We start from the raw sequence: 15910 nt of genomic DNA, 5'->3' as shown, positions 1-15910 counted from the left end.
AAAACAAAACTTGACCCATCCAGGGACACACTAGGGCACTCCCCCAGCGGCCCACCCCCACGTGAGCAACAGGAAGCAGCATAGGACCCTGTGACCCGTAAGGCGGCCAGGACTAGAGTAGCAAAGCCTGTCAGGCCCAAAACGAGCAAGGGTGAGTAAGACGCCGGGGAATCACTCACAGCACTCTGATTGGATTTCGGCACTTAAAGAACACTTAGGAAAGTCGAAAGCCTGATTGAGCACGAGTGCATGAGGAACAACACACTCACGAGTGACCCTAAGTTGAGCACTGCATTCAAAAATTAAAAAGAACTCACTCAGATAAATTACCCAAAAAAACCCACCACTAGGAGAAAACCCAAGGGTAAGCAAACGCACAGAGCGCAAGGTAGGATCAAGCAAGGAGCGACAACGACGAGGATCTGACTTACAACCAGGCGCGAGAATTCCACCATGACAGAGGGAGGATCGGATCATCGGTTTGCAGGAGAGCTAGATGTTAGCGCATTTCCAGAAGCCATACAGCAAATGGTGAGCAGTTACGATGCACATGCCAGGTATGAACACCATGGCAGGATGGCGGAGGCAATCATTGCGAACCTAGAGGAGGAGAGGAGGCTAGCCCGCAAGGCATTGCAGGGCATAGCAGACTATAATAGGGACCAACAAGCCAGGAGCCTAAGGTAAAGCATGGAGCTGCATGAGGTGCAGCGAGTGTTGAACTTGGCTGGCCGAAACCGAACAGACTAGGAAAGAGCACTCGAGGAAGACCTGACGCTGGGCGAGCTCCTCATGAAATGGCTGCTCGATAACACTGCGGTGGAACAAAATGCCGCTACGCTAGCAACCTCGCTACTTGCAGGACTAGGGGCAACCCAGGGTTCAAAGAGCCAAGCCAAAATACCTATCGTCGCTAAGCAACTCGACAAGTACCAGCCATTGGACGACCCATACAGCTTTGTCGAACAGTTTGAGCAGGTCTGCGAAGCCAATGGCCTCAACGACTAGGCCCAACGTTCGCAAGCATTCGGACTTTGCTTAAGCGATAAGGGTAGGATGTGGTATACGAGCCTAGATGCTATAGAACGAGCCAACTTCAATAACCTCAAGGACCTTTTTGTCAAGAGGTTTGCCGAACCTGGATACTCTGACAACCTGCTAGTGCGTCTAATGAACGTCAAGCAGAAGGAGAACGAGGGCATCCGCGACTATGTGACCCATGTGAGAAGCCTCCTTAAGAGAATCCCCTTGGGCGAAAGACCGACTGACAGGGCAGTGTCAACCGTGTTCATCAGCGGGATTCGGGATGAAGAATTGTACAAAGCACTAGCATGCAACTCGAGCTTGCAACGGGACGTAGTGGCTAGGGTTTTTAAGGAAGCCATTAGGGTCGATGACCAGCTAAGAGAGCGGAGCTCCAGGAGCTCGAACCTAGAAGAAATCAACCCACAAAGTTTAGAACGAACGCCAACCTCTAGCGAGCGATCCAATGCATCGTCCCACGATAAGGGGAAGGCCATCGAGACGGACCACGGCTTGGCCGAGGTCAAGACAGAACTGGCCAAAATACAAGACATGTTAAGGTGACCTACGCGTCTGCACGTCCAATGCGTGTACTGTGAAGGAAACCACCTGCCAGCAGAATGTCAAGGCCCTAGGTCAAGACCCTACGCTAACTGCGGAAGGTTCGGCCATGATGCCGCACACTACAGACTACCACGAAGACTACCATACACGCAGCCCTACGGCCAGCTCTACCCGGCTAACAGGCCACAGCCATTCTACGGAAGGGGAGCCCCGCTTGCCCTACCAGCACCTAACGACACAAAGCCAGTGGTCCCTAGGCTGGACATAAATCCTACCGGTGTTCCTAGACCGCCTGGTCCCTATGTGACCCACCCACCGAGCGATGCTCCCGTGCACTACGTAGAGGAGCCCAGTGACGAAGAAACCTACATATACCCTTACGTCTCGCATGATGACGAGGGCAATGCAATCCTCATGGATTACCGACCAGTACCGGTGATGGCACTAGGACGAAGATGGGGTAGAGGCCTGGGAGGGCAGCCACAGGATCCGGTCACTTGTTGGACGTGTGGACATCCCGGTCATGTCTCATCACGCTGCCCAGAAAGAGAGCAGCAAAGTAGGGACAAAGCTGACCAAAGGTGTGCAGAGTGCGGAATCACTCATCTTTTCATAGATTGCCCAAAACGGAAGCCGCCTTCTGGTTCAGCTAATTTGCCGTCTGTCCCGCTGGGACTGTTTGGTGTTGAAAACCCCGATGGGGAGGCCACACCCCCCTACGAGTGATGACCCGAGCACAAACGAAGCAGGCCGGCGTCTCTCTGCCAGGACCTAGCAATCTCGATGCTACCTCAGTAGAAAAGAAAAGCCGTAGGCAGAAAAAGAAGAGATCAGAGGCTAAGGTCGCACTAAAAACCGACAGCATTACGACCTTACCCCACGGAAAGAAAGTCTCAGACGCAGAGGCAGAGAACTTTAGCCCCTAGAACTGCCCAACAGGAAAGCGCTAAGGTAGGGGAATACCCACACCCCAGGCGGCAATCGGAAGCCATAGAAAAGGTGAAGGAATGGGTGAGAAAGGCTCAACAGCACCTCAAGGATGTCGAACCCATCACGGAGGATGAGATTGAGGACCTCTCCAGCATGAGTGCGCCGTTATCGCTACCCCAACCTAAGTCTGTTGAGGCTGCTACGCCACAAGCCGTGCCGACAAGGCCAAGCCTAGACGTAACAGACCCACAGGACAGCCGTGGCCATTGGCCCGGACAGTCTGAACAAAGGGAAGGACGAGTGTTTAACAATCTCCTAACCACACTAGTGACCACCCCTGTAACGGTTGGACTGGGAGAGCTCCTCAGGCAGCACTCTACCCTATGGCAGGACCTCAAACAGTGGGTCGAAAGACCACACGAGCAAGCTCCGGCAAATGCTCAAGACCAGGATGCAAAAACGCACTTACCAAGTTTGACACTACACTCAGACCCTAAATCCTTGCACATCAACACCTTCTGGGAGGGCTCGGAAATGCACGCAGTCCTGCCAGTCCTAGCCCTGGGGGACGCAACGAGGAAGGGGATCGTAGACACAGGAGCTGGGGTCAGTGTGCTTAACCATGCAGTGCTACAGAAGTGGGGAAACCCGCCTGTCGAAACTGCTCGTATTAACGTCATGCTAGCAAATGGCATGCGAGTGAGACCATTCGGGGTCTTGAAGAATTGGCCAGTGAAGATTGCAGGAGTCCAGTTCTCTGTCGACTTCATCGTCATGAAGGGAGTGGACTATGATATCTTATTGGGTCGACCCTGGATGCACAATGCCAGAGTTATCGAAGACTGGGGTAACAGCCTGATCTTCCTGGGCAACCGAACTAACGCTGTGAGAATAGAGATGGACACTTGAAAGACCTCACCAGTCGACCTGGATGCCATCTCTACTCTACTCAAAGGAACCACCCAAAACAAGGAACCCTATGGGTCCTTGACGAAGTATATCCCTTGCCCAGAGGACGAGCGGGATTGGATGCACGTTCTCGCTACAATTGATCTGCCGTTCTCAGATCATGAAGCGTACGAGCAGGCTGTCAAAACAATTGGCAAGCCAAGAGAAACACAGCCTACACTTGTCTACATGATGGCAACAAGCCTCCATGACGGGCCTAAGCCTGTCGCCTCCCAAGTGCCAACCAATAGGAGAGAACTCCAAGGAATACTGGGGCACCTAACGGACCGACTGGCACGCAACGCAACCGCCAATCTCAAGCCACTCCAAGACCTCTTGGAAGAACCCGAATGGAAGTGGATCAGAGTATACGAACTAAATCTCGAATACAACTGGGCATTGGTCCCCGACCAACAAAATGAGGCAGAGCATGCCTTGGGGGATGATGAGCAGTCCAGCGAGGCGGATTTCAGCGACGAATACGAAGATTGCCAACCCTTCGATGAAGGAAGTGAGGGTGAGATGGACACCGTAGAATATGACACCTAAGGGTGAGAGATTGAGCAAATCCGAGTAGATGCAAAACCACAGCCGAGGCCGGCCCTTAGAATGGACCAAGGAGTCATGTGTGCGAAATGTGATCGTGCTTGGTTGGAACAGATGGGAGCTGTGGATTTTAAGCAGGCCGGCCTGACCCAACCACAAACGGCAGCAATGCTTAGAACCGAGTTGCCATCCGAACTGCGGCCGCCAGGGGAGACTACCTTCTCTAGTGAAAATGGGGAATTCGACTCTGAATCTGAAGTTACTTCAGAGGATGACCCAGAAATCCCTAGGCCACCCATGACCAGACGCACCAGGGGAGACTTACCCATCCACCTGAGGCGCCGACGGTTACGACAGAATGAAGCAGAGCATCCCAACGATGTGCGATCAGAGGAACAAAGGAAGCCACAAGACCTCCCTAAGCGCTTTTCGAAATTCAAAAGAGGGGACAAGGTGGTGGTTCTACTAAATGCCAAGCGCCAAGGGCAAACCCGCGAACCCATCGAAGGGCCAGCCAAGGTCAAGGAGGTAAACCTAGCCCTGGAACGAGAAACACCCCGACCAGTGTTCATTGCGAGGACTTGACCACAAAGGAAGAATCCAGCCTCATCACTCTTTTGCGGGAGTATCGGGATGTGTTTGCTTGGTCTTTAGATGAGCTACGAGGGGTAGATCCGAGTGTTGTGACTCACAACATACCCATGACAACAGATGCAACGTCGGTCAAGCAGCGACCATACCCTATGAATCCAAAGCATGCCCATGCTGTCAAGGAGGAAATTGACAAGTTGATGCGAGCCGGATTCATTTACGAAATTGAGCACACGGACTGGGTATCACCCATAGTCATTGTGATGAAGAAAAACAGCAAGATTCGAGTGTGCGCCAATTACAAGAAAGTAAACGCCGCGACAAAGAGAGATAACTACCCCTTACCGTACACCGAACACATGCTTGAGAGGGTGGCAGGTAAGGAAGCCTACAGTTTCCTGGATGGCTTCTCGGGATACAATCAGGTGCAAGTGCACCCTGCGGATAGGCACAAGACCGCCTTCGCCACTGAGTGGGGCGTCTTTGCCTATGTAGTCAGCTCCACGATTCTTGATGCTAGCTCAAGCATCCTCAAGCCTCCTCCATCTCTAAGCCTCATCCTCCATAGCGCCGCGCGCAAGAAAAGAGAAGAAAAGAGAAGAGGAGAAGGGGAGAGGAGATGGTGGAGAGCTTCACCCTCTTGATTCCTCACTCTCTCACACACTCACACACTCACACTCCCTCTCTCAAGAGCATACACAAGCAAGAAGGAGAGAAGAAGAGAGGAAGAAGAAGACTAGTTTTGCCACACCAAAAGAATGAGCTCTTCATTCACTTTTCAACTTTATATACAAAACCCTACTTCCCTTTTGGGCGGTCATCCCCTTTTCCCCTTTTTTACATGGCCGATCATAGCCTAGGCCCTGTTTTCCATTGTCCTTTTATCTTCCTTGCTTCCTTTTCACTACCCTTCTATATTTACAAATCGCATGGGTGAGAGCCCGGCACTCTTTTACAAGATTTTAGGGTGCGCTTTTTATGCGCCTTTCCCTTTTCGTGGTTGCCTTGGCCTTTAACGGTTGTCCTTGCGCTTTTGGCCTTTTCTCCTTCTTTTCCTTCCATCGGGTTACCTTTTTTCCGCCTTTAACCTGCGTCTTTTCGTGTTGGGGTTAACATTACCCCCCTCCTAGACGAGTGCCAGTCCCATGGCACTTACTGGCATAGGGAGCAAGTGGTAGTATGCACTGAAGACTTCGGGGGGACAGGGGCTTGGAGCCTGCACTGGTGACCGGTTACGTGGGGGTTGGTTGGGGATGCCGTGTAGGATGATTTTTCCAGCTTGTCGGATGCTGGGTGGGCAATTAGCATTGGACGTTGATGAAGAACGAATGCCACTTGGGCTGTGGTTGTCAACACCTGCAATTGAAAACCTGTCAGGTGGTCTCTCCCTAGGGGTAGTGCTAGTCTTTGTATTGTGCACAAGACTTAGTTTGGGAGACAGGTCGAACTCTAAGCAAGCTGAGAGTGTTGTCCTGCACTTGAGGACCCAAACTGTGAATTAGTTCTGTGTAGGTATTATATGAGTGCCGTGCGTGTGCATACTTAAATATTACGTAGCTAGAAGACTGGGCGGCGGGGGCCGTGTGGAGCAGAATTGTGGTAATGGGGAGATGAAGTACACCTTTGACTCTTGTTTGGAGGCATCGTTAGGGGTGTGCCATTGTCGTCGAAGCTTGCTTTCTTTTCTTTTCTTTTCTTTTCTTTTCTTTCTTTTTTTTTTTTGCCGTGGTTACATGGAGGCAACAGTACAAGGAATAACGGGAGTTCTACTCCTCATCATTCGAATGGTGGGAAAGGGTGGGTGGAGGGCGGGGGGCCTTGTTAAGGAATTTCCGGCTTAGCAAGTAGCCTTTAGTGTGGAGGCGGGTTTTGAGGGTGGTGGTGGAGAGAAAGGGGTGGTTGCACTGTGTGAATTTGCTGTCATTCATGTCTTCCAGCAGTGCATCACAGAAGGATGGCAAAAGAGCAGCACGCATCATGAGACGAGTCATGGTGGTGCTGTCTATGGCATTGGGGTCAAAATAGAGGGGTGGAAGGTGGCGCTCTTGGGGTGCAGGTTCCTGGTGTACTAGGATTCTAATTAACCTAAGGTAGTTACAGGTGGTGATGAATGCTGGGTCAGGGCAGGAGGTGAATTCGTTAAGGAATTTATTTATAGAGCTGTACAAGGCAGGGTGAAGAGAAGAGCGTTCCTATGGGAAGTGGTATTGGCATTATAAATGACGGGGAAGCCAAACCTGCCGTGGATGGACGGGTTAAAATCCACTCCTACCCTTCGAGGATACAGCATAAAGGTGGGGTCGTTCCTTTCCGAAGGGAGGGTGTTGCAAAACGCCATCCACGCCTCCAAGTTGACGTCAAAAATGCGCTGCCTCCAGGTGGGTTGGCAACTATAGCCTTCCACTGTGTGAGGTACTTGGAGGACTTTGTCTTGCCAAAATTCGCGGTCCTCGGCCCCCCAAGCAGTTGGGTGGGCCTCACGCTCTTCTAACCATTTAGCCTTGAGTCGGGCCCCCATGGCGATGACATCCTCCACCAACTGAATGGGCAACACCCTATTCAAGGCGGTGGGAAACTCGAAGCGTAGGTCGAAGGGGTCCCGGCTATACTCTTGCTCCTCCCAGATAATCATTTCAGCGTGGTACTCAGCGGGGGTGTCTTGGGTGCGCAGCGGGAAAGGGGCAGGCTGTTTCGGAGCAGGTCTGGCCTTCAGTTTTCTTCTTTCCTTCTCCACCATTTCCTTCCTTCGGGTGGTGTGGGCCGCTCTTCGCTCGGCAGATGTGTCATGGGGTGGCACTTCGGTTTGTTGGGGTTGAGGGGGTGGCAGGACATATTCCTCTCCTTGAGGCCCTAGGTCAAGCTCTGGCTCACCCCCTTCCGCTTGCTCCTCCTCATGTGTTTTCTCCTTAGTGAACCCAAGGTCCTCCATCTCCTGTGTTGTCAGTCCTACTTGTGCCAGATATTTTCTTTGTTCCTCTAGGCTCTGCGGCGGGCCTCCTAGCTGCAGTGGTACATGCAGGCCTGCCATGAGGGCCCTGCGCGCAATGGTTAGCTTTCTCTGCAACTGATCATTGGCCTCATCTGTTTTTGAGTGGGTGGTGTGGAGCAGCGTGTTGATAAAAGTGCGCTGCTGAGCTATCATAGCAAGCTGGGCTGCCTCTGCTTGGTTTTCAGCCATCACTTTGTCTCTCTCAGCCTTGGCCAGCCGGCGTGCTAAGTTCCGCACTCTCTGCTCGTTACGATTTGACCATTCCTTTTCCCGCCTCTCCATGTCTTCCAGGCTTTCCCCTTGTCGGAGGGTCATCGCCATAAATTGCTGTTGCTAGGCTTCGAGCTCATGGCGCAAGCGGGACTACTCTCGGTGCTCCTCTGCGATCTGCTCGTTGAGTTGGTCTCGCGTCGCCTACAACCTGCGCACCTGTTCTTCCCTTAACTAATCCAACTCTGCAACGTCTTGTCTAATTTTCTCAAGCTGACTCTGCGTCTCCAAGTTGGTTGCAGATAGCTGGTCCTTCCTGCGCTGAAGGTGGGCATTTGTCTCCCTCTCCCTGGTGAGATGCTCCATTAGGATTTTCCTTCGTCCCTCCCAGGTAGCGTCGCGCTCCTTCAGGGTTTTCAACTCCTCCGCCTCCTTGGTGCTGGCCTCCTCCCTAAGCAAAGCGATTTCCTTTTGATATTCTATTATTTGCCTTACTCTGTCCAGTTGGAGGGTAGCTTGTGATTCGCGCTCCGCTGCCAGCTCCTCCACCTCCACCCTCCTTTCTTGCCTGGCCGTTTGCAACTGCGCGAGTAGCTCCTTTACATAGTCATCATACTGGCCTGTTGGAGATGGAGAGTGGGACATGATCGTAGTGGTGGCAAGCTCCTCCACTTTTTGTCTTTTCACTTCTGGCCCTGGCTCCAGCTCGGCCGTCGTTGCTCTTTTGGCACCTGAGACTGGGGTGGCCCCGGCTGCTTCCCTTGCCAACTCTCTTTCCACCAAGAATTGTAACCAGGTGACTACATTGCTTTCGTCGATCTTTGGGGTGTGCATTAGGGCGGCTGTGGTAGGGGGCGTCACCTTGAGGGGAGTGGCTTGCATGGGTGGTACGAGAAGAGGGGAGACGGGTCTGACTGGGTCTTTTCCTTTCCCTTTTATAGGAGGCAGCGGCACAGGTTCCGGCGTACCAGTGCCCCCCTCCAATCCTGGGATGGATTTTTCTTTTCCACAAGGGGGATGGGGCAATAAAACTAAAAAGCAAACCAAGCATGAAAGTTAAAACTAAAGAGTGAACCAAGCATGAAAAGGCTCCAAATTAAAATGCCATGCAGAAATAGGTGATAGAAGTTTGAAAGGAAAAAATCATAGTTATAAATGATAAAATCTGCTATGGTCGTCCTACGAATTGGTTGCCAAAAATACTAAGAAGTGAATTGACTGAATGTACAGGTGGCGACCATGGCAGGTCAAGACAAAGCAGGCAAACTCCCTTTCTCGGAGGAAGAACATGTGCGGTACGGCCTCACGGTGGAAACCAGAGCATTCAATCAGTTGAAGTTCCGCCACATATTCAACTTGGAAGATGTGGTTATTGAGGAACCAGCGGTACGAGGGATCATGGAGCAATGCCACTTACAACGGTATCTGGAAGCAGTGGGCCAGAGGATAAACTATACCCTGTGCGCCGAGTTCCTACGCACCTTCAACAAAAACAGGGGCACCATCACAGTGCGGGACGCGGAAGCCACCAAACAGGTGCAGGTTGAACTGACCCCTGAACTGATAGAAAGAGCACTGGGGCTTCCGAACAAGGTGGAGAAGAAGCTGAAAAGGGACGTCTACGCCATGTTGGGAATGGACAAAGTGAAAGTCCACACCAACGATAGAGTCAACTTGGCAGACATCCCTGATCCAGAGATTCAACTGCATGCAAAAATGATGCATACCCTATTTTCGAGTCAACGGTACAATAGCATCATGTCCAGGATCAATGTGCCTTTACTCGAAAGCATCACGGCTCAGGCACTGGATGAGGTGAACCTCAACGGGTTCGTAAGAAGGAAGATTGAGGCCTCAGCAAAGGCCCTAGCAACAAGAGGAAGGGCTGTAGCAGGAGAATCCCCCTCACCTTGATCAACCCGCAAGGCCTCATCCTCCAAGGCCTCCACCGTAGGTTTTGGAGGTGCCCTCACTGTGATCCTCCACGAGGCAATAGGGCAGAGACGTGCGGGAGAGGACAAACAGGGAGATGGTGGAAAAGGTGCCGAATCGCCGTCGCAGTCCCAGCCCCAGGCGGAGGAACAATCGGATGAAACAGAAACGGACACCGACGAGGAGGGGGAATGCCAGGCTGCACCAGAAAGGAAAGCGGAGCAACGGACCAAAGCCTTGCACGGAAAGAGAGAGGAGGAGCGAAGGAGAAAAGAGAAGGAGGAGCTCGAATGGGCCCGAAGAGAGTCGGTGAGAGAAGAGGAGGAAAGAAGAAAGAGGGCTGAGGAAGAGTTGAGGAGGAGGGAAGAAGAAGAATTGGAGCTGGCAACGCGTCGCTCCATCGAGGAACAATGGAGGAAAGACGTGGAAGGAGCGGGCAGACCATACCAACCTGAAGCACCCGGCCCCGGCATAGAAGTTGGGGTTATATTCGAGGTCTGCGAAGTAGTCCAGGTCACATGGTCGGATGCCTACGTGGGTGATGTATGTGAGGATATCGGTGAGGAAATCTCCGGAGTTGACCCGACTTGCGACGTGGAGCTCTTCTTCTGTCAGGATGCGATCGAGATAGGGGTGCCCTAAGATATGATCGTCCATGGTTCGACCTCGAAGAGTGGTTAACACTCGATACGAGGTGGGCGCGACGTATGTGGGATCATACTCGGCTGTCTTGATGGCTCGGCATTGGTCATTATGTGGCATCCTTCCACTGCCCATTTTAATCGAAGAGTGTACCACTGCTTCAAGAAGGGAGATTTGGTGTCCGCCAGGTGGGACAACCTTGTTGTTTCTTGGCTAGTGAGGCCGGACGTCGTGCGCGGGTCAAATGATGGGATGAGGCGTTGCTTAATGGCTTGCTCTTTGGAGACCTCGCGAGCGAGTAGCTCAGTGGCAGAGCGTGAAGCTTGTGCGAAGGCGAATTCAAAAGTCTCCCAAGAGCAAGACATGGTGCACACGTCCGTTGCAAGGGGTTCCGCTAACAGCCCCAAGTCTAGGCGGTCATAGCTGAGGGCCAGTGCCACAAAGGTGGCGTCGAGCTGTTTGATGCAGTCCACAACGTCATCCCCTGTGTCCTCGGCGAGGTCAGCAGCCAGCGTTAGGAATGACTTCCGTTCATAGGAAGGCTTAAGGCTGGCGGGTGGTTGAGGTTTGCTGGAGCTGGAGGTTCTGTCGGTACAGAGCTGCAGCTAGGGGCCTATTTGAGTCAGCAACTCGAGCATTGGTCGGATGGATGGGTCGGGTTTGATCTTAGGGGCTATGCTAGTGCGGTCGGCAGGGTTGCTGGGTGATTCCTCCGGTGGTGGTGGCCGGTGCTTGGGTCGTTGGGCGTGTGTGACGCCCGTGGGGTGACTCGCAAAGGAGTCGGATGACTGGGGTGGACTTTGCGATTCGTGGTCTTGAGGTGTCAGAGGACAAGGTCTGCGATTGACATAGAAGCAGGGCCCGTGTCAGTTGGGATTTTGGGGATCCACAGCGAGGCATTCCCCTCATAGTAGCCTTGTGCACGCAGCAGGATTTTAGGGACCCATATTTGTTTAACCACGCGACGCTTGTGATGATGGCGTTTTGGTCTTCTAGGTTTAGGTTTGTAGGTGTTCCGCGGACCTGGGCGTCTAGTTCTAGGCTGATCTCTAGGCTTCTTCGGCACCCATTGCAAGCGAGTCTATTGGGGTTTTGCCTTAAGTTTGGTGGGTCGTGGTGCATGGGAATCTGGGTGTAGTAAATATGAACAACCCTCCTCCTTAGTCCTAGGTGCGGCTATTTCTATCGGTGGCCCGTTGAGCGATGCTGGGGTTATGAGGTGCTGGCTGAAAGTCGTGACAATAGCCACATTCCCGATTGTTAGGTGGATGCGTTGTGACTCATAATCAACATTGCAACGAGTCTGCTTTTTAAAGGTTCGCCCGAGCAGTGACTCTGTGCCTGCATCCTTGGCATCGGGTAGGACATAGAACAGCATGGGAATAGTTTCAGTCTTGATAGAAATGGCAACTCTGCATGTGCCGAGGATCGGGTAGGATTGGGCCCCATATGGGTTCAATCTGGCTGTTGTGGGATGAAGCATTGGTGCGCCAAGTTGGGTCCAATGCTCATGCGTCAAAATGTTAAAATCCGCCCCTTCGTCAATCAGGGCGTTGAAGGAGCACGTTTGCTTGGCCGTGACCGTGATGCGGAGGTAGCCGGGTTCTACAGACTCCTCCTCATTCTCGCCGATTTCCGTAAGTGTGGCTACTCGTATTTTAATGTGCGTTTCCACCATTGGTTGTTCATGCAGTGGGTGAGTGGGCGGATAGTACTTTTTGATTCGACTGCCGTTAAAGAAGCCCATTCCCTCACCATCTAGTGTTTCCAGCTCAACATTACCAGTTCGGCTGATTGTGCGGGCCTTAAAGGACCCGAGACCTCTGAATTTCATCTTTTGTTTGTGTCCTTTAACTGAGTAGAGGAGCACTAGGTCTCCCGGCTTAAACTCTCGTTGCTTGACGTGTTTGTCAAACCAGCTTTTGCGTCTAGCTTTCTCACAGATAAGCGCATGGGTGGCTAGGAGATGCACCTCTGATAGGTGTTCTAGCTCGACCAAGCATTGCGTCCATGCCTCCCTCCCCTCCCATCGTTCTTGGAGTGCTATCCGCAGGCTAGGGACAAAGAATTCTAATGGAAGAATAGCTTCGGTCCCATAGGTTAGCCTAAAAGGCTTTGTCCGACGGCCGTCTTATAAGCTGTTCAGTAGGCCCACAGGGCTGCCATCAACTTGTTATCCCAGTCACTTCGTGAGGCTGAGACTACTTTGGTCAGGACAGTGATGAGAATTTTGTTGGTTGACTCAGCCTGGCCATTAGTGAGAGATAGCCATGAGAGCTCGCTTGGAACGCTTGAAATAATAAGCGGTCCGTGGGTCTTGGCGGTTGAGCGAAAGCTCCCACTGTCACGTTAGAGGGCGACATTGTGCCCTGCAGGATCCAGCATTACAAGAAAACGTGAAATTGGTGCAAAATTCGCAGGCAGAGATTCGATTTGATCCAACACTCAGCACGACGCGCAATTCTCCAAATCTTTGTGGGGCATTTGAAGCCCCCCAAGTGGGAAATTTCAGGCTGAAAGGGCTCCCCAAAATTCTCTCTCTATCTGTCACAATTTGTGAAACCCTAACTATCATCTCTATGGGTAGCCATAGCCAAAGCTTTAAAGTTTGACATTTTTCACTGTTTCTTCTCACTTAAGCTATCAACAGTGATTTTAATCACTGAGCAACACCCTTTGAAGTTCATTATAGTTCTATAAGTGCCCAAGGAAGCTCAAAAGTCATCCACAAAGTTCATGAGAGAAAGCAAATCAAGTATCGACTAGTATACATTAATACTCAACTAGTCTCCTATACACCAAAGGAGCTACTGGACCCAAAGGAAGAGGTCAAGGATTCAACACCGACAACAAAAGTCAGATGACATGTCATTATTGTGGTAAGACTGGCCATATTGCTAGTGAATGCTTTCATAAGGAAAGAGCACAACAGATGCATAATGACCACCGCCAAAGTCAATTCATGAATGAAGAAGAAGAAGAAGAAGAAGATGCTTCTATTAACAACAAAAACTCTGATAGATTGTTCTAAGGAATTTGTTCCCATAGTGGATCTCTATGTTTCCCTTAGTGGATTTGATTTGTAAAAACCCTTGCCAAAGATGTAAAGTCTCAAGCTTTAACTTGACTAGGCTGCTTATGAGCTAGTCTCCCACGCCATGTTATCATGTGGGGGGGGGGGGGAATGCAACAAATGTAGGGACTCATCATTTGAGGGGGGGTATTGAGAAATGACAAATGATGTATGCTCCAGGAAGAGCTGTCTTGAATCCCATATGCACAGTGAGGAGAGTGGAACAACTCAACTTCTATAAATCATTGTACTTGACTATCACTTTCCAATGGTAAATACAATATCATGATGCTTGGTACTTTCACTTAGTATCTTTGTCATTGTCAGTGTCCTACACAAGATTGTGTTTATGAGTCCAACCTAATCTATCTTGGAACCAAATTCACTTGTGTAACAGTTTCTCTACATTGTTTATGTTAACATGAATCTAGCCTTCATCTTCCATCCTCCATAACTTCTGCCATGCTCTAGATCCACATTCTTAACAAGGGGAATCTTGGTGAAAGAAATCCACATGGAGCACGTGTATTGCAAGATGCCTTCAAGGGAAAAGTTGTTCCTCACACACACACACACACACACACACACACACGAATTCAATAATATGTGTTAATTATAGCTTTAATACATCTACATAATTGCTTATGTATTAATTAATAAGTATTAATATATAAGTTAATTGTTAACAAAAGATGTATAACTTATACGTATATAATTATAAATAAAATAACACTACATTTATAGGCCTTCTTTGTAATGTGTTCGATTGAAGAGCCTTCAATGGCACGATTTCCAGTGGTCCATCAAGAGGTACTTCAAAGCAATCTAGTCCAAGACTCCTTGAAATACCATGGATTTTGTTGCCTAGACTCTCTCGAGTCTACCTCATAGGGGGAAGGTTCTAGACATTCCCACAACGATCAACTAGAATCTAGGCCCCTACATAAACTAAGATCACCTAACGGTCTTCAAGCATCGATCTTTGAGCATATAATTTGTGCGAATCCACTCGAATCTAAGTGGATCCATATCAAACTTGGTTCAAAGAGAGTGAGAAACACCTGTTAAATTTTGGCCAATGCCTTCTTAGCTTTTTTCTTCTCTTTTTTTTTTGCATGAAAAAATTTCATTGTACCCTTGGCCACCTAATGGGTGCCTAGGTTAAGTTTTCATCACATTTTGATATGGTTAGGCATTTATAAAATTATCTTATTTGAAGTTATGGATACATTGCTAATCGATGAATTAGTATTGTAGTTAGTGATCCTTAGAGAAAATTCACACCTATGCAAAGGTATCAATAGTAAAGTATGTAACGAGACAAGGAAACTTTCCACGTGTCTTTCATGTTGATATTGATAATCCTAACAAGTATTGTAATTAAGTAGCAAAAAACCTAAGCAAGATGATTCGTACTAAAGTTGAGAGTGAAGTTTGAAAGCAAAAACTTAGGTTGATATAATCTTTTTAATTAGATAAAATCATGTGTTCTATGCATGCGAATGATACTTTTAATGATAATTATATATAATAATTAAGATATGTAATATAAATATTAAGTATACATATATGTATTGATGATTGGTTAAGTATAATTTATATAATAACAATTAATAGTTAATGTTTGATATGTAATCAATGTGTGTGTGTGTATGTGTGTGTGAATGATACACACACACATACACATTTTTTTCTTTTTGCCTATTCTCGTTTTTCATATGCTTTGTATGTGTGTGTGAGCGCGCGTGCGTGCGCGCACACACACATGTGTATGTATGTATATATGTATATGTATATGTATGTGTGTGTGTGGTTAATGTGTGTGTCTATTTGTGTGGTCTCGTAAATGTGTCTTCTCTCTCCATCTCATCATTTTTATTTTCTCCTTTCTCTTTCTTCATGTTGTATCTCATATTTCTTTATCTTGTATGTGTGCATATGTACATATGATTGTGTGTTTGCATATATACATGTGTGAATATTTGTAAGTGCGTATCCATTCTCTCTCTCTCTCTCTCTCCATTTTTTCTCTCACTCATATATATTTACATGAGCATGTTTGTATATATGCATGTTTATGAGCATGTTTGTATATTTACATGTGTATGAGCATGTTTGATACATGCATGCATGTGTGTACATGTTTGCATATGCGTATATGTGCATATATTGTTCATGTCTTTTTATAGTCTATGTGCATTTATGCATGGTTTTAGAGTATGCATACATTGCATGAATATGTTCACACATTAAAATTATTGTTCCATCCCATAATGTTCAATTTAAAAAGAAATTCATTTTTTTTCTTATAGTGTGTGCATTTATGGATGTTTTTAGAGACTATATACATTGCATACACATCTTCAAGCATTAAAATATCATATCATTTCATATGTCTAATAAAAAAAGAAACACACACACACACACACACACACACACACACACACACAATCTGTGTTCAA

The sequence above is a fragment of the Lygodium microphyllum genome, chromosome 14 (assembly GCF_053477565.2).
Source record: "Lygodium microphyllum isolate KBCC chromosome 14, Lygodium_microphyllum_v1.1.10, whole genome shotgun sequence".
In the NCBI taxonomy this organism is placed as follows: Eukaryota; Viridiplantae; Streptophyta; class Polypodiopsida; order Schizaeales; family Lygodiaceae; genus Lygodium; species Lygodium microphyllum.
This window is presented reverse-complemented; position numbering follows the sequence as displayed.